Source organism: Columba livia, chromosome 9, assembly GCF_036013475.1.
Source record: "Columba livia isolate bColLiv1 breed racing homer chromosome 9, bColLiv1.pat.W.v2, whole genome shotgun sequence".
Taxonomy (NCBI): Eukaryota; Metazoa; Chordata; class Aves; order Columbiformes; family Columbidae; genus Columba; species Columba livia.
The window spans coordinates 12,087,879-12,112,690 of record NC_088610.1 but is presented as its reverse complement, the minus strand read 5'-3'; the positions used below and the strand labels follow the sequence as shown (position 1 = coordinate 12,112,690).

Below are 24,812 nucleotides of genomic sequence, written 5' to 3'. Positions count from 1 at the left end.
GTCATGATTTGACAGATTCTCAAAAGTATTTTGATATTTGAAAATGGACATGCAGTCATAGCACAGCTGTCAGAAGAGCCAAATTAGACTAAATCAGTAGGAATTGAATTCCGCAAAGGCTGAACACCTAACGAGTACGGCAGGAAATCTACCTAACTACTTGATATTCTGGGTCCACTTCTTCCAAATTTTTGAATTAATAGATCATAAATTTTTCCTACTAGTTTCTTGTCCTATGCTGAAAGAGGAAGCCTGCTGGCTTTGCAGCTCATAGCCATTTTTCCAGCATTCAAGGAATTAATCCAAATGAGAAGATATTCTTCAGCTCGTTAAGATTTGTGAGGCACTGTTGGCTCCGTATATTTTTTGATGAACATTTAAAGGATTTTAATAGATTATCAGACATTTATATTTTAACATTATATTTTAACATTTCTAATCATAGTTTCACATAGAAATTTAAATGTGATAATTTTAAAAGCAGAAATTATTGTAGTCTAATTAACTAGCCATGATTCAAAATTGATTTTTACTGCTGTTTAAGGTACAAATACTGGTAAAAGTGAATCAGAAAAGGAAATAAATACCTAAACTCTGCAGACATCCAGTTCAATCCACATACAGCAGCACTAAAGCCACATTTGCATGGTGCATATATAATTCTGTATAATGCAAGTTCAGTGATATAACTACCTTCTCATTATAGTGATACACATGGTAATGAAGCATTGCAAGTTGTAATTCTAACCTCTCTCCAGGGACTTGAGGCTCATTTTGAAGTCTCATATCACAACACCTCTCCTGGCTGAAAGCTCTGCAGAGATGAGCTGGTTGTGCCATTCCCTGGCCTCCCTGTAAACTATCCCAAGAGATCGACTGGCTTTGATGTTGCAGAATGTAGTGGAGAGGCAAGGAGGTGATATTTATACCAATATTATACATGATACTGTGTCTGCATTTTATATTTGGGTCAATGATTTACCTTAAGTGGATTTGTATGTTGGCTTATAAAGGTGTTTTTGTATGGCCGCAGAGTCTAGGTGGGTGGTGGTAGAACGTGCAAGTTAATCTCTTAGAAGTACGGGTAAGCAATCCCGTAATTTGTGTACTTTACAATGATCCAGCTGAGAAACTCATCCAGGAGCATAAAAGAACCCTGATGAGAAAAAGATAAGCAACATATGTAAGAACACTCTTAGAACAGAGCCTTTAGTGTTAATAGGATATTTTGTAGGAATCTCATTAGACTGTAACTAGAATTTACATACTGAAAATACCGAGCTAAACCTTTCCTTAAGGGGCAAAAAAAGAAATGTAAACCTGGCTTTTTCCAGGCTTAAGATATTAGCTGAAAATAATTTTCTTTGTTTTAGCAGCCACAGCCTTTCTTTATTTACTATTCTTTACTGATAATCCTTTGACCACATTCAAACTAGTCCTCTGTGATGCCATGTATAAAATTCTGGCTAGTCTTGGTTTTCTGTCATCCATAAGAAACTAGTCACCCTTTCTGTGGGATTTTGTGCCAGCCATTCAATCCTCATTGTTTTTGTGTCCCTAGAAACCACTATATTCTGATTAAGTCCTTCAGAATGAAGAGCTATGTCACAAGGAGGTAAGAAAAAAAGATAATTATAAAAAGAGCTGGAGTACTCAGGGAACGTAACTGAAATTGCAAATACACATATACTGCATATGAGTTTCACTGAACAGGAAATCAATTTCATAGTTACATTTCCAGGGTTTGCAGTTGTCTCATGTTTTACACCCGTTGAATGCTCCATTTCTTTCAACTATCAAGGTTACTGAACTTCAGATACACTTCTCCTACTGCGTTTACAAATCAATTAAGTCAAAAGAACAAAGCTTTTTTACATGCTAGAGAAGTAATGCTCATTAAATTTGGGATAAGGTGCAAAGACAATTACTTCTAAAAATGGATGAATTAATTGCACTCTTGGTTTCTTTTGATCTTCTGCAGCTTACATTATGCTTGTTGTTTTTCTTCCTCTCTCTTGAATGTATTGGTATTCCAGAGACAGTCATGGGCTAGTGATTAAAACAATATTTTTCTGAATAAATTGCAGTGTGCTCTGTCTGCTCTAAACATAATAAGGCTGCATAGAAGAAAATTATCTGAGGTTTGGTCAATCCTCACTTACTAACCATCATCACTGTTGCATTAAGCACAATATAATGCAGTGAGGTCACTCCGGGTCCTAAGAGTACAGTTTCTAACGATGATTCTGTTTTTTTTTTAACCTGTGATTTTGCTTACCTGGTAGTTTATCCCTGGCTATGGCTGTACTCAACCCAAATTTGCCTTTTGTTCAGATCATTTGGACACAAGTACATGGTCAGGGTTGGGCTCTGGTGGCAACCTCTGTGGCTTGGAAGATGGGAGGAATGGAGATTTTGCTTATACTCCTGCAAAATGGGGGCAGGCAGCAAAGACCACGGGAACAATGCTGATATCTTAGTTGCGGGGGGTTTTCTTGTGTGTAGTACAGGGTGAGACTGGGAGATAGCCAATCCATGGTGATCCATTTGCTAGCAGGTTGGTTGTTAGAAGAGATGGGCTGAGAATACAACATGCTTTGATCTTCTCTTAGACATGTCTGCCATAAGGCAGTCTCAGCATAGCTCTTAAATCTTAGTGTTTCTCTTACTGTATAGGAACTAATATCCTGTATTTTTCAGGAAAAATAATGAGGATTAATTAATGTTTTTGAATTCATGGTATTCATGTTAGGTACTAATTAGTGTTGCAGATACAATATAGTCGCCTCGGTGTGAAGTTTTACAGAAGTGACATCCACAAGTACTGCTTGTTTAAACTTTTTTAGCTCCTGGTTGATGAGTGTTTCTTCTGAAATGCATAATGATCTAGCAATTGCCTTTATGAAAGAATACATTTTGTTGTTCTTACATGCTGGTTTAATACAGTATCTCTTGAAAACAAAAATACTCTTCTCACTAATTTACCCATGGTTTAAGTGTGGGGAAGTGGACACTTCTCAGTTTAGCATGTAATTATGAAAAATCAAGATAATATGCTTTTAATTATATACAAGAAGTGGAGTAATATCAAAAGACCTACTGCGTAGAAGATAAACAGTTTATTGAAAGTGGCTGCACATTGGAGTATTCCTGCAGTGAATCCCGTGCTTGCTTGAGCAAGTGCCTGTGAGAAACAGGAATGTTGGCTGAGCTTGGAGTTCAAGTCTTCATCACCATGTTCTTTTGCTGTGTGATTGATGAAACTCAACTATAATTAAATTTAAAGCCATAGATTTGGCAAAGAACAGTATCCATTAACTGGAGTGATGTAATTTTATCCTATGTGATTCATTAACAAGTAGCAGTATATGTTTCTTACAGTTTACCTGGTGTCCTAGGACATTAAAGGTAATTGTAAAGATACTGGGACATTAGATTTGTTTATTTTCATAATATCAGAGAAGATGCCAGCTTAGGTTTGCCTGATTTTTAGGTGTTCACAGAAAAGCAGTAATGGTCTTAGAAGGTTTAGTATTCTGTTTATGATTGTTTAACATTCAGCATTAATGACTTTATTGCACAGAAATTGACATTTTACTCATTATCACTTTGGTTTTCATGCCAGGTTCTTGCAAGAAGTGTATTTTATGCCAGGTGACAAATAATCTTTTGTCATCTTGCTGAATGAGGCACTGCTTTTGTTCTACAGTCAAAAGTTACATCCGTATCTTACGAACATTAGAAAATATCCGTCTTTTCTTCTGCTTTCCTCTCCGCCACTCATACAGTTTGGCAAGGACTAACAGTACTTCTGAATCTATATGTTCTGCTCAAAGTGAGAGACATGCACCTCATTTCTTAGGATCATCTCAGGCCAGTTAAAGACGTGTGCAAATTAATAGATCATTCTGGTTTGTTCAACATTGGGCTATAAAGGTGGTGGGCAGACACTAGAGCTGGGAGGTCTACGTAGGACAATATGTGTCAGAGAAGGTCCCAGAACATTTGAATTTTTGTTATAAATAGCTGTGTGCACTAAAATAACCCATATGGCTGCATGTGCCAGATACATGTAGGATGATCATTCTGAGTCATGCTTTCAAAAAGAAAAGCCAGCAGAAAGAATATAACACAAACCTGTAAATCCTTTAATTAATTCAAGAATTATTTATGTTAAATTGTCATACATTTGCAGGATTACACATCTGCATTTTTCTTAACACATTCAACTATTTTAAACCTAGCAGCTAATTCCTAATTTGCTTTCATACATTCTTTGAAAATGCAAAGAAAAGCTTAAGAATTCTTATGTAAACCAAATTATTCCAGTGAAATAATTTTATTACTGCAATCCTTTGCACAGCACTTTGGCGATAAGAGAGCATATCTTGGAAAAGCAAATCTTGGAATTTGTAAAGTGTTGTGGGAAGGGTCTTTTTTTGTTTTAACAATTTGTTATCAATTCCACTTTTCACTTGGTTTTATTCTGAATAAAATGAAGTGGAAAAAAACTGCCCATGTAGAAATCAACATACTCTTTCTATCTAATTCAGCTGAAGAAATGACCTACATACTTTTCTATAGAGATTTACCAGATTCCAAGAAAAAAAAAGATGCAAATACTACTATTTCTTTCTGCAATAAACCTGTCATGGGATTTGAGTTATTCACTTGCCCTTTTAGGAAAAATAAAATAATAAGAAGAAAAAATCAGAAAACCTTAATGCAGAATGCAGACCTGATTCATCACAAATTACATGTCACTGTTTCTTAGTAGTTGAGCTGAGTTTAGGAAAATCTCTCATCAAATGAAGCTACATCTTACAGATATGAAGTAAGGGGCTTGGCTTCCGTAAACTACTTTATTTAGTGGAAATACAAGGAAATATATAAACTGACCCTAACCGAAGATCTTGCCATCACACTTTCATTAAACAATGCTTTCTCTTAAATTTATTACTAAACTTTGTCAACAGGGCATTTGAAACTTCCTTCAAACTTACTGTTCTGCAATTCTTTTGCACATAGTTTGCAATTCTTTCCACAAGGACAACTTCTCAATAATAATACAATACTCGAGAGACGGTTTCAGTGGTAGCTTTCCATTTGCTTCAGTTCTGCCCTTCCAAACAAAGTAACTTTTTCCAATACTCCAGTGTGACTGGTGGTCACATCTACTCATTCTTTATAAGTGGGATGGATCATGCACAAGGCAGATTAAGCTGTAAATGGAAATATTAACTCCTAGATAGTAGTCATAATCTATACACATGTAAGCCTTATGCCATTTTAGCCAGTAGTAGAGTTCACTGCTTGCCCAAGATGAGCACCGGAAATTGCCAAGTGGAAGAGACCAAAGACTGAATGATTACCTGAAATAATCTCTCATCCTCCTTCATGATGCAGAAGGAACACTGCAGTTCCTCCAGCATGAATTAAGGATCCAATACATATTTTAAGCAGATGCATAGTCCTGTTGAAGCCAAGGCTCTTTTTAAATTTTGCCCATTTTCTGTTTATCTTTTCTGGAGGGAGTTCTCTTTGCCAGTTCCCTTGCTTAGTCCCCATCTTTGATCCCCATCCCCTGAAGGCATGGGCTTTCCCAGCTGTCTCCAACTCAGTGTGTCTCCCTCCTTCCCCGGCTGGCTCATACAGGGCGCATCTCCCTCCCGCTTCTCCCCGTAGCCCTACACCAGCTCCCTGTAAAACCTCTGCCAGCTCGGCTGGGGAGAATCGTGTTGTGCAGCATTTGAGCAAGAGGGCAGGGAGGATGAGATGGTGCCGAAAGGCCTGTCAGACACCAGCCTGTCACTTGCTGCACAGAGGTGGTGGAGGGCACAGAGAGAGACAGTATGCGACTTTTTTTTTTTTTTCCTCGTTTTTTTTCCTTTCTTTCTGTTCTGTTGACATCCCTTTCTGCAAAGCTGCATGACTCGTGTTCTGGTGCTTGTGATCCCTCACTCCACAACTTCACAATTGCAGCCACAAAGACTGTGTGTGGGAATAAGGAATAAAACCTGCTTTCTTCTCAGCTTCTGTGATGAGACAAGTCAGGGCACAGCTAAAGGGCCACTGCAATGTGTTTTTTTCCCCCAACACAGCTCCAGGAGCAGCTTCTGTACAAGGCAGGAGGTGCCTTGGAGTCCTCCTTCAGGATTTGCCTTCCTGGGGCTTTGATAAAGTCAAGAAAGAGATTTAAATATACTTAATCATTGTGATAGTGCAGATAGTGATGCATAAAAGCCTTTTGCGAAGATAGAAATAGGTTTTCTACTTGATAACTGGATGAAGTCCTTTTCTTGGATGACTGCAACAATACAGCAAAAAGAGATAGGGGACCAACAGGTGTTAGCAGCACACAAATGTGCAAATAGTCCTTAGTGCAGTCTAAAAATGATTTATCCTGCAGGACAGGCAAAGCCTGTTATCCAGTGACCAAGAATGGCACCTGTCCACAGCTTCCTGCAAGGCAGGAGTATGTGGGCCAATGGTCAGTGTTGGGAAAGTGTCCAGATGTGTCTCCATCCAGGTAGAAAGGGCAGGTCTGGGTTACTGCTGGTAATGCAGGAATAGTGGAAAACTCAACCTGAATTCCATCTCTCCAGGACCACTGTGATCTGCAGCATCCTCTTCTCAGCTCTGCATCCTTGGACTCTACAGTGATGCTGCATGTTTAATAACCAAATTTTAGAACTTGCTGGCACATTAGAGCTCATTGTGTGTTAGTTTATAACATTGATATGTTCCTCCTAGATGTGGAGCTTTGTCAAATGTTTTCTGACAATCTAAATAACTGACATCTTTGACATTTACTGCACCCCTTTGCCAGGCTAGGCAGTAATAGGCTCAATGAAATCTGAGTTACTGAGGCATGACCTGAAACAATATTAGCTGTCCTTGATTATGCTCTGAATTTTCATGTTCCCCTCCTCCCCAGCCCCAGTGTGAGCCTTTTAATGGTTGTCTAAGACTTGCTCGACAACTAATGGGAAATGAACTGACTGGTAATTTCTTGCTGTGTGTCTGCTTGGCCCCATGCCAGTCTAATGAAATGCTGGTACTAAATATAAATTTTCATTACACCTTCTTTGATTTCTGTGCTTACTTCACACAGTACTTTTAGATGAGCATTGTTCACCTCTGGTCTCTTATCAGTTTTAAGAACAACAATTCAGTTAATTGATAGTTTGGGTATCATCACCTTTTCTTTTAATTTCTCACAGTCATTTTGGTGTATTGAGTCTTAGGTAAATGTCTGCCCTCTTCAGTTGTAAAGATAGGTACAGGAATAATTGCTGTATAGCCTTCCTCTTCCTTTACACTCTATCACCTTTTTCTCCTGTCAGTTGCTTGGTGTATAGTTATACTTAAAAGATCTTTTGCTATTAGTTGAGATGCTTTGCACTATTTGATTCTCATTTTTCAATTTAGCTTTCTCAAGTATTTTTGATTGCCTCAGGCTCTTGTTTTAATTTACATAATCCTCCTGTATTCCAGATTCTTTCTACCTTTTAACGCTGTCATTTTATCCTTGATACTGTTTTCCTCATCCTTTGCTGCTGCACACCAGCTCCTGTTCTCATTTGTGACACATCCTATAGATGTTTTACTTGAACAAGCATAGCTAGTAATATTCTTCCTTTACTACACTTGATTTTCTGGACCCTATTTAATCACATCAATTTTCTTACATTCACTTCTCCAAAAGCTACCTTTTGTAAAGTCCATTATTTTTACATTTTTTTACTTAACACAATCTAGTGAATATTTTGGGTATGCACACGTGTCCTGCCTTCTAAATCCACAAGGAAATGCTCTCTCTTCTCAACAGTTCATTTTTATTCAAGAAAACAAAGCAAAGTGGGTTGCACATTAGGCTCTCCTGCTGTCTTAAATAATGAAATAATATTTGCTGCCTGTGAACTACAGCTGAAATTGCGATAGTCACCTAAGGCAATACTGGATGATTTTAAAGCTTGGTAACTATAAATAAAAAGCATGGTATAACACTAAGTAGATTTATTCTTTATTGAAATCAGAGTTCACTCATAATAAGACAATTTTCATACAGCTTTTGGGATCAGATTAGCCACCATTTTTAAACTAATGTAGAAGTTTTTCATTAGTGCAAAGTGGGTGTGGAATTTTCCCAATCTGATGTGAGAGCAGCCGATGCTCATTTAGTAATACTTTGTCACAGATGTTGGCTGCAGAAGATACAGAATGATGGTGAATGTGCTCCTAACTCTGAATCAGACCACGTGCAGTTGTAAAGCAGATAATTTAAAATAAATTCTAGCAAGCAAAAAGCACAACTCACGTGATGACACTGGAATTTCTTTCACACATTTCAAATCTCCTTTTTGCTATTGAGGTTCTGGAGGATCTTAGTGAAATTTTTAATGAAAATGTTACATCTTTCAGCAGAGAGATATAAAATTTACACAGATGTCACCAATCATCTGGACTGTTCTATAATCTGCTGAACTTTCATGACATGTCACTGGATGTGTTCAGAGAAGATTTGTACCCAAAATGTCTTAACAGATTACCTCAATTTTGTTTTTTACTCTTGTAAAATATCATATACAGAATCCAAGGAAGAATAGTTTTAACAAACTTTGGGAAAAATAGTAAACATTTGAAAGCAAGACCTCCTCGAATCTGAAGTATCATTGAAGTAATGGCTTTGTTGTCTTTGCAGAGGAAGATGAAGCTCTAACCCTTGAAACAGACCTCATGTTTTGCTCAGTGAAAGTTTGTGTTACTGTAGTTTGGTTGCTAGTGCTATTACTTTCTTGAGCTATGCTATTTTTTTTTTTCCATGAAAATTATCATTTCGATACAAGACAAAACAAAAGAAAGAATAGCTCTAAAGAGAGTATACTAAGCAAAAAAAGAAGCAGGTACTTCAGTCACTTATTGTTTGGTAGAGCTGTTTCTAGTAGCAACTTCATTATTTTGGAAGTGTCACAAACACTACTGTTGGTGTGAAAGAAGAGCGAGATTTGTGTTCTTTTCTGTAAAGAGAAATCAAACTTTCCCTGCATTCCTATGCCTTTTTTTTTTTTTTTCCTTTTCTCTTTTTCTGCTCTCTTCAAAAAATTCTGTGTTTCCAAATAATTGTAAGTTATCGCATGGGGATTTTTGTTATTTTTATCCCACTTACCTATTTCTGTGGACTAGAAAGTGTATTCACTACTCATCACCTGTCTACCTGCTCCTTCATGTAATAGCATCTCAGCATTAAACCATCTATAAGTCATATGGTTTTGCTCATTAATGGCTTAGGTAGCCAATTATTTAATCGCTTTGCCCTCAGTAGACTGAGGATTCCATCAAAGAACTGTGAAATAACTTGCTATGTGCTTTACTTAATTTCTCTTTCTTTCTTTGGAAATTGCATCTTTTTAATGGGAACGTAAGGCTCTGCTTTCCATACCAAGATCAATGTTATACTATTCCCTGAAGCGTTATAAAATGAGCACTTTTATAATTTCTTTTTTGCTTTGCTGGTTTTGGCCATGTATGTCAAAGGGAGCAGTTTTAATATGTACACGAGTGGTGGATGACACCGTATCTTGAACAGGAAGATGTATTTTTGTGTGCTGCCAACATGGACTAATATACTATTTTAGAGTAATTGGGTATGATACATTGCACGTGTCCTTATGACTACAATATCTAGGTATTTTTTACATCCTCCTAAGCTATTAGACTCAGTATTTTACAATGAAAGAGTGTTCCACATTTTAATTACACGTTTTGTACAAAATATTTCCATTTAACTGTTCCAAACTGTTTCTTCCCTTTGAGTATAACTGTTTTGGCTCAGCTCCCATCCCTAACAATGGGAGTGTCACATATAGTCCCTAAGTGCTTGAAAATGCTTTTCTTAAGTCTCCATTTATAAAATGTGTCTTCCACCCTTTATTATGCATGCACAATTTGAATTTCTGGAATGGCCTCTATCATTGTTTTCACAGCAAGAACAACGTAACTGGTAGCGGCTGTGTTTTTACTAAGGAGTGTCCTTACATTCCCACTGTGGTTTACAAATCCCAGCGTCCTTGCTTAAAGCCTAATTCTATTTTTGCCTATTCTAGATTAGTTAATTAGAACAGATTAGAAACTTTTATTCCTGATAACCCTTTATGAGCAGGTATCTTGTTGCAGAAGACTGACTTGAAAGTAATTTTTCATACTGGAGAGGGAAATCTGTGTAGCTAACACAATAGAAATAGAGGAGAAATATGTAAGTACAAGTGACTTCCACCTCATGAGTTTTGGAGATGGTAGAAACTGAGAAGTGTCAGCCTTTTATTAGCCCACTCCAACACGTCTATCAGGAGATTTCTGCGTGTGAAAACGAAAAAAGGTCCTCTTCCTGTGCAAAAAGGCAAGGAAAATATCCTAGAGTATAAATATCCGGAGTTCAGCAAGAATTCAGCCTAACAGGCAGACAGGAAACCTTCAGAATTTCTGTTAAACATGATCAACCTGTTCTGACTGTAGGGCATAGAGCTGGGAGAATATCCTCCTGCATCCAGAGTATCCTGCATTTCCTTCATCGCTGTGGCTTATTGCTCTGCCTTGGCAAATCAGAATACTAAGGCAACACTATGCTGTTGCTAGGCAATAACTAGACAGTTTTTGTGCAATTTTCTACCTTCTGATGGGTGATGTAACTGGTCTAGATCTGTTTTCTCACTGAAGTCCTTTTCTGGACAATATGGGGCAAGAGACAAGGCTGGTGAGATAACAGGAGTGGTACAATTAGTATTAATTAGCCTAATTCATCGAGAATACATGCCTTATGTTTGTTTAACAAATCCTAGCTGCTTGCTCCAGAATTAAAATGTAAACAATTTAAAGTATCACACTGCTTCTGCAATGAAGCAATCACTCAATTTCAGATGCTTAAAAAATAATAAGATGGCAGGAAGGAAAATAATAAAGCAAAGAAGAGTGAGATAAAGATGTGAAAGCATTTAGAGAATCGTATTTTTTCAATATGAGTACCTAACTGTTTCCAAGTATCAAGAATGTAAGGTCCCCTATAATTTAGTAATGTCACATGTTGGGCTGTGTCACTCTGACCTCATCCTTTGTATACATTCAGCCCAGAATGTGCTATTCAGTTTTTGCAAAATAGCATATGAGTTTTTATGTTTGCCAGAGCAGTACTACAAAGTCTAAAGTACAACTTAACTTAGCAAATATTGAGTAAAATCAAAGCAATTCCAAAGATGATAGACTTACTCTAGCCAGCGGCTGATATCATGCACATAGAGCTTGGCTTAAATATTTATTTGTTGTTGTTATTTGATCCGAAGGACTAATTTCAACTTTGACATCAGATAACCAGAGGGGTTTTCTTCCAGAACACTAACATCAGAGGGCCTTCATAAATAGAGTCTGGCATGCAATTAAACCGTTTGGAGATACTAGGTAAACTTTCCACTCTGATGCCAAGTCGACTCTTTCTGACAGCTAAGAATGCCTTTTGTGAGTCTCATTTCTTTAGCAGGTCAAGAGATCTAAGCCTTAAATGAAGCAGGCTGTACCAGACACAGATTTTCATCACCAGTGGGATCACGACCTTGCAGTGTATATTGAATTTAAGTTTAATACTGTAATGGATGGGAGTTGTAATAAAAATCGCTAGATGTTTTGTGGATGAGTAATAAAGAGTAAATCAGAGTACAGGACTTGAAGAATCCATAGTGCCAAAGAATTTCAAACGGTGCTGAATTTATACTATGTTTTGGCATTATTTTTGTGGTTTGGAAAGCTCATAATAAAATTCAGGCCTTGTCCATTATTTAATTACTTTGCTACATTTTTTGGCACTTTCTTAGTAGCTTAATAGGTAGTTTGCATAAAATGCTACCACTGTTAAGTATCTGTTTGTACAGCTAGGAACATAGTGGTGTTCCTTCTGTCCTAATGTATCACTTAAATGGAGATAAAATAGTGATTACACTTAGGCTTTAGGACCATAGACTTGGATTTACTTTCAGCTCTTGCTACACATGTAACCATTTTGGCAGACTCATTTAAGTTTTCAGAAGATACCAGTACTTACTGCTACGGTTACTCTGACTTTAAGTGGAGTTTTATTTTACAGTCTTGTCATTAACCTGCTCATCTTTCACCAGCAGCATATATGAGCAATTCTGTTATCCTAGCAGGAAAGAAAAAAATACGTTTGAAGCCTAAAAAAGTGTATTACTGCTTTATGGCATTTTTCTGTGGTTGTGGTTACCGATGTGGAGGTTCCCTGTCTTTTAAAAGTATGAAGGTCAGGCAGCCAAACTTATTGCCTGTAAGGATTTCTGAGATTTATCTGTTGCTTTTACCTTTCCCAAAGAAGCAAAAAACTGCCTAAGACTGCCAGGGGTGGCTTAACAGCAGGGTCAGCATGCCTGCTACTAAATTTCCTTCCAAGAGAGATATGTCATGGTGTAACTCTGGAGAAGCATCCCAGGTGTTGCAAGGCCTCAACGATATCATTTCTTTTCTGGGAAACATGGGATATTTATTTTCCTGCATTATTTAATGCTCACACCCAAATTGTCCATTGCCAAGGCTCCCTCCTGTGGGACTCCCAGGAAAGTCATGGTGACAATGATGTTTTAAATGCCTTTTCAGGGTTGGTAAAATTAAGGATCTTAATTATTAAATTTGATCTGGACTACTGATGACAACAAAGCCTTCAAAATGGCACAGCAGAAATTGAATTTAAAAATTAGTGGAAATAAAGGTTTGACAGAGATCAAAGCTCACGTGCTTGTAGGAGGTTTCCTATCACACCGAGTAAATCCCATTAAAAACCATCAAGTTGTCCTAAAATAGATGCAGCTTCCTTGTACTGTATGGACAATTACATCTCATGTTGTTACTCGTATTATTAGTTTGCTATGTTCTGTACAATATTTCATGTCAGCAGTCACACTAATTGAAAACCTGAAGTATATTGTTATTACAGTAATATATTGCAGCATAAGTACAGTTCTTGAAGAGTATCAACAAGCATAAGAAAGTTAATAACTAGCTTAGACACAAAATCACAAAGAAGGACACATTAAGATCAGCAAAGAAGAGGGAAAAACCTGACGTTTTCAGTGGAAACTTGAGTAACTATGACCTTTAAAAAGTTTTCAGAAATTTGTTGCCAATCAGAACAGACATCCCGTGAGTATATTATACAGTTTTTCATTTCATTTCTTTCTCACCTTCTATCCATATAACTTTTCAGCTCTTGAAAAATGCCAGTGTAAATGTGCTGTGAATTATGTGTGCCACATAAATGCTACTTTTCTTTTTATCCTTCATTAGGACATTGTGATTTATAATGACGGGCTATTCTGTATTATGTCAATTATACCAGAATGGTGGCATTACTCTTTGGACTGAAGCATAGGACAGATACTGGCAATACAAAGTACATTTTGCTTGGCAAATATTGCTGAAGAATAGCTGTGTTGTGCTTTGGGAAGTATCAGCAAGACTGAAGTGAGAACTTGGGAAGCTGTCCTTTCTCTTTTATACTATTCCAGTGAAAAAAAAAAAAAAAAAAGGAAGATGCAAAAGTGCTTCTGGAAAGGCACGGTCTGCTGATCTTCCTGCTCTAGAAGGAAGAAGCAGAGACCTATCTAAGCTGCTATATTTGTCTCCTGAAAAGCCCTATGTTACTAGCAGTGCCAGCCATTTATGCTTATCCAGAGTAATGCCATGATGGGTTTGCACATGGACTACTTTAAAACGAAGCTTACTTGCATTTTGGATTGAAAGGGAAAGGTTGCTGCAAGCTAATTATACTGGTGGAGTTTCAGAGCAGTTGCTTGCTACACCAGAACCACAGCCAGAGAGGTGAGGACCCCTGCAATCTGGCATCAGCATTGCACACATTCCCATTGAAACCAAAGATGAGGGACAGAATTCTGCTTTCAGGAATATGATTTTGCTTTTCAACAGCTAACTCTGTAGCTGTCGTGTTTTGATGATAATGAATTTAGATGGCAATGAGTACCTTGGTCAAAAAGGGACCAAAATGTTGAGAGGAGCCAGTTCTGATGAATGTCATGTGAAAGATGGGAAAGGTCTTAGACCATTAGTGATGAGTGATGCTGTAGGAGAAAAATATAAATGATGTACTGAAGCAATACATTAGGGCACAATATGAAGCCCCTCTAGACCTGAGAAATATATCACCAGTCAAATTTCTTTTGAAGGTCTTCTCTTTACCTAGCAAGGAGGACTTGATGGGAATCTCTGTCAAGTCTCCACTTGATATACAGTGCTTAAATGTTGCTGGATGCTTTAATTTGCAGATATTATCAGACTGGTAGTGGTAATGTTTTGGCTGATAGTGGAAAGGAAAGCTTGTTATTGATATTAGGTACTTTCTAGTTGGGAGCAGAGGTTGTTTTGATTTTATTTACTTTAGAATAATAGTTTTGAGATATTTAGAGAAGCACGATACAAGGTTGTGATTGATTTCAACACAACTATTTCGTGATCTAAGACAGCAGGAGAACCCAATGTGCACCTTCTTTTACTTTGTTTTCTTGAATAAAAATGAACTGTTGAGAAGCACAAGCTGAAGTTTCTGATGATTCCTGTAAATCACCTCAGCTTTCAATGGCACATGGCAGCTTTCAAAGGAGAATATCAGTGGGTTTTTTTTTGCACTTAACTATTAAAATGAAGGTCCTGCAGGTGCTGAATGGAATCTGTCCTGAAGCATTTATATGCCCGATCATGGCTGTATCATCATCCATGCTGCCTCCTTAGGTGGATTTAGAAATAGGAGAGAGGGAATATTTATTCTGTTTTGATTTGACTCCCTCATTTGCCAGGGACAGGTGGATTTGCCCAGTCAAGACACTTGATACCATCAATGGGGCATCTTCGCTTGCCAAATGCAGATGACCTCAATGCTTGGAAATGTTCTTGAAGGGTAACTGTGCCCAACTTCAGAAGTCCATATGGAATTCAGGTACTGTGCAATAATTTTCAGATTCTTGTCATAAGATATCACAGTCATTTTGTGTCTGTTCTTCCCTTCTTGACTCATTCTGTGGTTTTAGCAGTGACCTTAGATCAATTCGAGCATCCCACTGCCAGGAGCGAGCATTCATTGCCTGTCCTCACTGACTTAGATTTATCTATTTTCTTGTGGGCTAGTGTGTTCCATTCAATGTTTTGGATATTCTGAATGCCTGTGTATTAACATATACTGTCCAAAGAATGTAAATGCTTTGCTTCTTTTGTTATATTTGAACTAAATGAATTATTTAGCTGGTAAGATTAACTTTATCTGCCTGTTTCAAATTTACTAGATTTTTTAAGGCCACGCTTTCACGAAATTAGATGAAGTCTCATGTCTTCATTTTGGTGTGTTGCGTAACCGGAGGCAGTTAGACTATTTAAGAAATTGATACAGCATATAAAACTGTCTTGTGGACATACTAACATACAGTAGAAAATGTTGTTCAAGTTTGGTACACAAGTTCTAAATTATTTACATTTTCCATAAAAAAGCCACAAAAATCCTGCTTGTAACTTCTTCCTCTGAGTTTACTATCCTTTGTTCTTCATCCCATTTTGCATGCCTTACACAATAATATTATTGGAACAATCGAATATTAAATCTGAATGAAGGTAAGGATTTATGTCTTCCTTTGTAGCTCCCTTAATATTTTCAAGTACCAAGTATTATCTTTTCAAGTACCAGGTATCATCTTTAAAGACCCATGTTGTCAATGGGTTAAGGAATCAGTAAAAACTTTGGGGCACAGTCTGAGCAAAAGTATATTTTCTGTCTGGCCATTCTATCATTACAGAGCCAAAAGAGAGAAGTTTGGTCTATGAATCAATGGAAATGCAATTTGTATGTTTAACAGGAAAACAAAACAAAAAACCCAGCAAAACCCGATCATGTGTCAGTAGATGTGTTTCTTTCAGTAGGAGCCATAAGCTGTCCTCTAGGCTCCATTTTATTTAAGTCAAAAAACAGTTTGAGAAACATATGTTGATTGCAGTAATGACTGGTCAGAATGCCTTTTTAACCTGATTTTTATGTGAGGTTTTATGCCCTCAAGAATTTTATTACAAATATAACCATGTCTGTGTGTATAAGTCATAGTATAGGAGTGCGTTGCTACCTGTTTTTCTGCAGCTGGTACAGCAACACAGCTTTAAAAGTTTCCAGTATGGACTAAGATGAGTTTGAATCCTCCTTCAGTAACGGTGAAATTCATGCATTTCTTGAACATGCCATTCACTGTTAATGGCTCACAGTTTCCTAAAGAACTAATGATGAGATGACAGGTTTGGGGGGAAAAGATGTGTTTAGTAGGCTTTGTTTAGAGAACTTTTTTCCTGGCCAAGTCAAATCAAACCTGCTGTGGATAGCAAGAAGTCTGATCCAGGAACTGGCTTGCTCTTTTATTTATAAGATTCTTTCTTTGGGGATGTTTGAGAACACAGATGTAAGACGGAGAATGATGTATACATGTTGTTTAACAGTGGTTTAAATTTTTTTCTTGATTGCATAAGTTAAATAACTAGTTTTTCCTTATATTAGCAGCTGTGTTGTTTTTTTTTTTTTTCTTTCATGTATAATCTAGGTAATATCACATCTGTATAAATCAATATAATAATGACATTATGTATGTATATTATTATTTAACCATTGCTCTCCAGGGCATAGTTATGTCAGTCATTTTTTATAGAGAGTTTCTGTAGACTGCTATAATCATTACAATCTGTTCTGCAGAAAAACTCTGCAAATCAGCATTTTCTTGGTATTTCAAGTAGTAATGGTGTTGTGTGGGTAAATAGTAACAGAATATCTGAATAACATGATCCTATAAGCATTGCAGGAAATAATGCAAGAAGAATATGCAACTAAAATACTGAATAAATGAATAATCTTTATAGAAGATATTATTGCAAAAACTTTTTCAAGTCATCTAGCATGAGAGTCACCCATGAATTTATGCCTGTAAATGCAAAAATATTAGTATGCACTGGTGTCTTTTTGGAAACCTGTCAAATGCGCATTTTGGGCTGCCTTGAATTATTTTGTATGTATACTAAGTAGGCATCAAATTGTGCTTAAATCAAAGATAAATGATTGCTGTTTTGGATGCCTTTTTCTGAGAACTGCCCAAAAAGGAGGATTAAATTGGAAGTTGTATGCAATCATGCTTCACCAATATACAATGATCTAAATCTTAAAATGTGTAAATCTTCTTTTGGATGATATCTAGACAGAATGAACTCTCTAAATATTCCTTCTAGCAAAATTATTTTATAAATCAGATACAATATATGCTAACATTGATGTGATGAGCAACACTTTGTAGAACTCTTCTCAAATAATATTCACCCACAATTTTTTCAGAGGCCCCAACCACGAAGAGGACATGAAACAAATAATCTTAGCATTGTTTTGTCCCATTTCACATCATCATCTTAACCTATCAAGACATTATATACTGAACACTGTGCCCAAGTTAGTTTAATTGCAACAATAACTTGTGCTTACCTGTATCAGATAAAATCCTTTCCAGATCATGATATCATCTGTTAAGGCAAGTAATATAACCTAGAATATCCGTATAAGATATTTTTTTTTCTTTTTCTGCCCAGTGTACTACTTAATAATTTTGTTGCTTTAATACATTGAAAATGTACAGATTTATTTTTTAATGTGTTGACACTATCCAAACAAATGTGAGAACTTTTAGCCACAATTGTGCTTAATAACTAGTTATCACAAGCTGTCTCCTTTTCCAGCTCATGGAAGTATGGCCAAGCCACAACTAAGAAAGAGGGAACCACCACCAGTTTTTGGTTTTGCGTGTGATAGTTGCAGCTATAGGGTAAACTGTGAGGAAAAAGTAAGGGTAAAGTCTTGATCAAGTAATCCACTGGTAGAACAGCTGAAGGATTTCTGATCATCAGGTTTTCTTCTTGCATTTACAGTATTTATTTAGTGGATTGACAGCTACATAGCAAATGAGTGTTTTGTTTTCAGAAAGTTCAGGCAACACAACTGTGAATCTGTCCCTCCCAAATGCTTAGAATTATGTATCTTATTCCCCAGGGTGCTCTAACCGTAGTTACAGAAGGAGCATTGCTAATGAGCAAATCAATATTTATGTTCATTCGAGTTATACTGTGTTTTTAAAATAAATACATGAAGTACCACATGTAGAAGTAGTAATATGTGCTTTAAATTTTGAGTCATAACTGTGTAGACCATGGGGATTTGAGAAGATTCCATGAAGACGTTTATGTCAAATTTTGAGCACAGTTATATAAAAGTGAGAAGAACAATTGATAAAGGGTCAGGCATGGAGATGCCCGGTATGAAACTCTCTGGATGCTGCTTTTACGAGCAAATGTGAAATGCAAAGCATAGAATAGGTCCTGCCCACAACCCCTGGCAGCCTCACCAGTATGAACATCAGTAGAGAGCATGTGTTGGGACATGAATAGGAGAAAAAAAAAGGAAGACTCTGTGGATGGAATGGAGAGGAACTGAGCAGCTGGAATTTAATACATTTCTCTAGGAGATGCTGATTATCAACTTATATTAAGGAATTGTCTCTTTTACTTGGAAAACGATTTGTCTTGACAAGCCCTTTTAAAGAGAGCATGTTAAAAGCACGAGGGAACTGAACCATTAAGAAAGGATACTGTATGTGAGTGTATCTGTTGCTTAATATGGCACCAGTGTGTTCAGTCTTTGTTATTATCTCAAAACCTTTTTTTTTTTTTTGCTTTCCATGGGCTATCAGAAATATCCTCAGAATCCTGTAGATATTCAGCAATGAAAACAATAAGTGATTTTGCTTTGCCAAGTTTTCTCTGATAGTACTTTCTTAAGGCCCCTTCCAAATATTCAGAGTGTTACTGAGCAGTTTGTATCAGTCCCTAAGATGAATTATAAAAACATAAAAAGGATATTTCCAGGATGCTGGGATTTTAAGAAAATTCAAAGTGAATCCTTCTCACTTCTTCCATCCAGATGGAACTTTCCATTTCAGATTCTCACAACACAAAGATGTTTCACACAGGTCTATTGCTGCTATTGATTATATACTTATTTCCTGTGTTTATCGTAAAATGAAAGGGCCGATGACAATGTTTGGTGTAGATACTGAGCTGCCAACTTGAAATGTCAGAAAGTGATGGTTGTCAGCAATGAGCTTTAGTTACTTCTCTCAGGATAATTCCACACATCACACTGACAGGACATTTCTGCTGATGCCCAGTCTAAATATTAATGTGCTGCCCTCACGTCTTGTCATACCTCCCTCTGATATTCTACATTACTTTAGACGTCTATACTTTTTGAAAACATGCCACTGTTTTCCATTCTTATGACTTTATTCCTTTCTTGATCAAAATCCTTGGCCTTATGTTCTTGGGAGAAGGGCCAGAAGGTTCAGTACTTGAGAGTTTTCAAAGCTGGTTCTAGAACATTTGTTGTCTGATAGCCACCAAATGTCCACATCCAAAACTCCTGTGCCTCCTTTCTCCAAAGAATGCATGGAATATAGCAAGGAAATTAATTAGAGGCTATAAAAATAGGCAGAGTGTAACCTCATTTTTTTACCTTAGTTTTTTGTTAAAATGTGGGTGTGTACACCTCTTTAATATATCTTAATTACTTTTCCCAATTCAAAGATAAAAATTGGAATAATCGTGACGTGTGGATCCTTGAATAGATGCCATTTTTTCATTATCAAACATTGCCTCTGCATGCCTTTCTGTGTTCTACATTTGCAAAAACTCATGTCATAAAGATGACTATCTTTGGATGCGTGTAGTTGCATGAGTCAATAAATTGTTTATTTTCTCAGTGGGAGTTCACTCAGAACATTGAGGAACTATTTTCTCCTAATTAATTCCCTGGATTCCTCTTATAAAAAACAAAACCCAAAACAACAAAAAGCCCCATCTTAGTCTTCAAGGAGTCAGTTTGGGGTCATTATTTTCTTGATAAATGTACTCACCACCACTCCAGATTTACCACAAGGGAGACTTCAGGGTAGAAGAATGTTGTGTTGCATGTTATATTCCATGATTGGTTCAAATTACTCTATTTACCGAGTATTTTCAAGAAACAATCCTAAACCATCAGTCAGCCACATCCTACTTCCAGTGCTGATGCCAGACAGTCATTTTCCCTCAGAGCATCATTGAACATGAGCTCTCCTCAGCTTGTTTCATACTTTGATGAACTAGATGGCTGCAGGGACTGTACTGAGATGCGAGACATTTCATTTACGATGTTGCTAGTTGTTTCCATTGCGGATAGCTCTGTAGGAAAGGAGAGGACAACGCTGATTTTACTCGTACCTGGCACAGACTATCGACCTGTAAAATTTACCATCGTATTTTACCAAACCTCTCTGAGATGTCATCTTGTCAGATAAGCATGGTAATGCAAGGTGCTTTATCTTGTCTAGTCTTTGAAAGGGACTGTACAACCAAACCTAAGATAATGCTGAAAGAGGTTGTCATTTATTTCTCACATGCTAATGAGACAAGCACCATTCTTTTGGTCTTTAGATCAACAAATATTATCTCCAAAAGAAAAGTATATCCTTCCTTTTAGACTCAAATTTTAGCTCCATCTTGTGTAAATGTGATCCTTTTTATCTGTCACAAAACTTTTCATGCTGCGTATCTTGTGATTATTACACTGTGCTCATCCTTCGGTAATTACCTCTACGATTCAGCATTGTCAGGCACAGCTTTGTGTTTTCATTTATTCTGTAGGCACTGAACTCAATCTAACAGAGTCGTAGGCTGCTTGAAACACTGGGCTTAAGTTCCCACAGCCTAAATCCCACCTAAATCCCAGTGTTCCTTTTGGCCTTAGACAAGACAGTTGGGTAGACCAGGCAGAATTACAATAGGAAACACTGGACTGTAGCGGGTGTATTCAAATGCTTCTACAGATTTTAGTCTTGGTTACATCTGTGACAGCTTTACTGCAAAATATCTACAAAACAAAAGGCTGTCAAGTGCTGTGGGGCTGACTGCACAGCAGCAGTGCCCATCACATGGTCCCATCACCTGTTTAACCACAGGTGATTGTGGAAGGAGGAAAATACCACCCTGTGATAATTCTCTCTTTGCAAACAAATGCCTCTTAGCCCCTCTTCAATTTATATCATCTTGAAAAGATAATATTCTAGGTGTCAGGGAAATATTTTTGGTTTATTTCAGTGGAAGTTTGTTTGATGAAAGCCTGATTAAAGGCCTGAAAATATAACAGAAATAAACTTTTTTGTTAGGAAATGCACCTTTTTTATTTTTGTGATTGTGAAAATACCTTACAGACGTCTCTCTTATGTTTGCAATCATAAGATACGTGAGTCTCCAAGTCTTTCTTGCAGTGTCTGAATTGTATACGTGCAATACAAGCCCTGCATCATTATAAACACTGAGAAGATCTGTGCATAAAGAAAACGAGAGACTGAGAAAAACAGATGCCATGCAATTTGTATGTACTATTTAGTATTGAACTGCATCCATAAGGTAACATTAGATGCCTTAGTCTATTTTCCCACGTCTAGAAATAAGCTGAAGCAGCAGTGGCCAGCTCAGATGTGCAGGAAATGCAAAATGCAGCCACACTGTCTGCCCCCTCTACTGGCTGCTGTACACATCACAGAGGTTTTTTTCTTCTCAGCTATAGGAATAATTTTCTCAGCCTGTAATATTTGCCAGCAGAAATTTTATAATATCATTATTAAAGGAAATAGGAAATTTAGGTGTCCTATTTGTCTGCAATAGGAAAGTGAAAGGTCTGAGAAACAGAAAACAAATGAATTCTTTTGTTTTGCTGGAGAAGCTGTTTTTTGAGAACCACTGTGCTCACTTTCTAAGGCAAGGGAATGCCAAAGTTTGCCACACAGAAAGAGATTAAGCTGTGTTGTGCTTATTCCGAATGCTAGAGACGTTGTTCATTAAGTTCTGCAAATGCCAGATGTGGAAAAAAAATAGTATTCTGCAACCAAGACCACCTAGAAATTTGAAAATTAAAATTCAAAGTCATGTCTTTCAGTCTGTGGGATTCAGTTTAGCCACAGATAAGTATTACAAGGTATTTGTATAGATTTAACTTTCAGATGGTTGTAGCAGTTCTTGTATAAAGAACAACTGAAAATCCAAAGTCCACCGAGAGTGCATATTGTTACGTGACCATAGCGTATAGAGGATAATATATTCTCCTGGGTTGTGACTGCAATTAAGTAATTGGTCTTTAGGATGCTGATGTTTCTCTATTGACATTTTTTTCTTTCCTTTTCCTCCCTGTTCTCTTCCTTTTCCTGCCTGTAGTTAATGTTCCTGAACACTGCAGAATTATTACTTTGGAGACCAAAATATTTTTTTTTATAGAACAAAAATCTGGAACATGTGGTTAAATTCCCTTTTCTTGCAATTTATGTGTCTTGGTTTTGATGTGGGTAGAACGGTCAATAATATAACCCTGTATGTCTGCCTACAAGCTACCTGAGGCTTCCTGAGGTTGCATTTTTTCTGTCATAGCAGACAGAGTTATCTGCGGATATTTTGCATAGAATAGAAGTGCTGTTTATGTCTCCAGTTTTCCAGTGGGACTTGACAGCCAGATACTGTAGGTCTGGTACTATCGTGTGTCCTTACGTGCAGCCAGAGACACAAAGGCACATGATCTAACATGCACCCATTACACAGCTAGAAAGAAAAAAATTGTTGTTGTTACTCTGCTCTTAAATCACTAGAATAACTAGGTCTTAGAGGAATAATATTAATGGACTGTAAATAATGGCTTGGTTATACTACAGTGGGATTTTTCAGATATCACAAGTGATTTGATCTGCCTTCAGTTTACTTTCTTGAAAGTAGCTGTATTTTCAAAAAGAATCACCTGTTAAAGATGACGTTTCTTCGGGTATCTCATTTTAGGACCTCTTTAGGTGTCTCTGCTTTGGAAATTCTTGGCAATTTCTGTACTCTCTGCTTTGTCTGTATGTTCTTGCCTGTACATGTCAGTTTTGTGTGGTTTGTTGTTGTGCAGTGAATCAGATTTCCAGACATTACAAGCTTTAAAACTTGCTAAGATAAGCAGGTGAATGAATTACTGTTTGTACAATGGTATTTTCATGTTGATACTTCCTCCTGGATTTCCCATCACTATTGAGGCTGACTAACGCCTGCAGAATACAGGAACGCTTCTTTTACAGAGCATTTTTCTGTTGGTTCATTATTTTCTAATGCTTATTATAGCAGAATTTCATAAACTTGTTATATCGACTCCTCCACAAAACCAGTTTGTCCCACGCAACTCTCTCCGGTGCCTGGCCTCTTTCAGAGGTCTATCAATGCCCCGTAGCAACACGGACCCGCCGCTGCACCTGCAGATGACTGTGCCGGTTGGTGCCAAACAGCTGGGGCTGGCAGAGGCGGCGGCGCCTGGGCAGTGCCAGGGCCAGGCTGCTCCATTGCTCAACTCCCTCTCCTCCCCTGCTTGGGAACCCCAAGCCTCCTTCCTCCTCCTCCTCCTCCTCGGTATGGGAGGATTTTCTCTGCCCTAGCGATGGGAAAATCAAGATGGATTTGATAGAGTTAAAAATAGGAAAGATAAAATAGTTTGCTCAAGGTCTCTACTGGCAAAGCCAGAACAGGGCTCTGCCTCTGACTCCCAGCCCAGCACCCAAACCCAAGACCACTCCAGCCTCTTTCAGATGCAGCTCACATAAACCAGGTTGGAAGTGATTTACTGCTTCTTAAGAGTGTTTTCAGATTGCATCTTTTTCGCTCGTCAGGAATTAACTGGGACTGCATGAGTTTTAATTAATGGATCATGTTACCTCGTGCATCTGAAAAGAAATTTTAAGAAACATCTTTGGCTCTTTTGGCCAGTAGCCATAATGACACCCAGGCTAATTATATCAGTCACCAAGTTATCAGTGCAATCATAACTGGAGGCAAACAGACGCCAAGAGAAGCTGGTAGTAAAATCATGATGTATTTCACAATCATCTTATTACTGACTGTTTTAAATAATGACCTAAAATGCTTTAGCAGTACTGAGAGAGCATCAAGGTTTCAGCAAGTCTTAATTCACAGAAGTTGAAGCTTTCCTTGCTTATGGAAACTGGCTGGTGAAAAAGTAAAAGGTACTCCTCAGTAAATGTATGCAGAAAACAATGCACTATTTTTATCTGCAAATGTTAACAATAATTTTTTTTCCACATGCTCATTTTTCTGCTGAGCTTAGGTGTTAGGAAACAGTCAAAATTCTCTGATGAGGTTCCTACAATTTCCATTTAATTACATCAGAGATGAAGTTGGCCCCTAGTTCTCTGTCATTTGCTTACTGGGTCTGAAAGAATATAAACTGCATGTAATACTGACTTAGCATACCACCTTCCACAGGGAGTATCCCCATATGCTTCAAAATTAATTATGTCAGAAGTGGTATACAGTTTTGTACCCTTTTTAACTATAAATTTAAATTAATTTAATTTTAAAAACCCTAGAAATGGGTTAGCTGTCACATAGTGTAAACAGAAAACTCTTTGTATAAATGTTTTTTGTAAATTAAAAAAAAAATAATCTAGCCTCCTACTTTCCTGTATTTGGTCACTGCAAATCAAGGCACTGGTTGATTCTAACTTCAAGGAATAACTGAAATTTTTGGAAGGAACAAAGTCATAAAACTCTTCTAGACTAAAAGTATTCACAGCTACATAAACAAGGAAATGGATTTTATAATTAATTCAGAGTTC

At 37.3% G+C, this 24,812-nt stretch overlaps 1 protein-coding gene across 5 annotated transcripts in view; it reads left to right on the top strand.

The window, feature by feature from the left end:
• The window catches only part of NLGN1 (neuroligin 1), a 381,690-nt gene that overhangs the window by 39,294 nt on the left and 317,584 nt on the right, over positions 1 to 24,812 (top strand). For 3 of the 5 annotated variants that reach the window (XM_065073820.1, XM_065073818.1, XM_065073823.1), the window contains one exon: positions 14,865 to 15,004. The exons of the other annotated variants lie outside the window; for them this stretch is intronic. The gene's annotated coding sequence lies outside the window, so the exon portion shown is untranslated. The remainder of the gene's footprint in view (positions 1 to 14,864; positions 15,005 to 24,812) is intronic. 5 annotated transcript variants of the gene reach the window in all.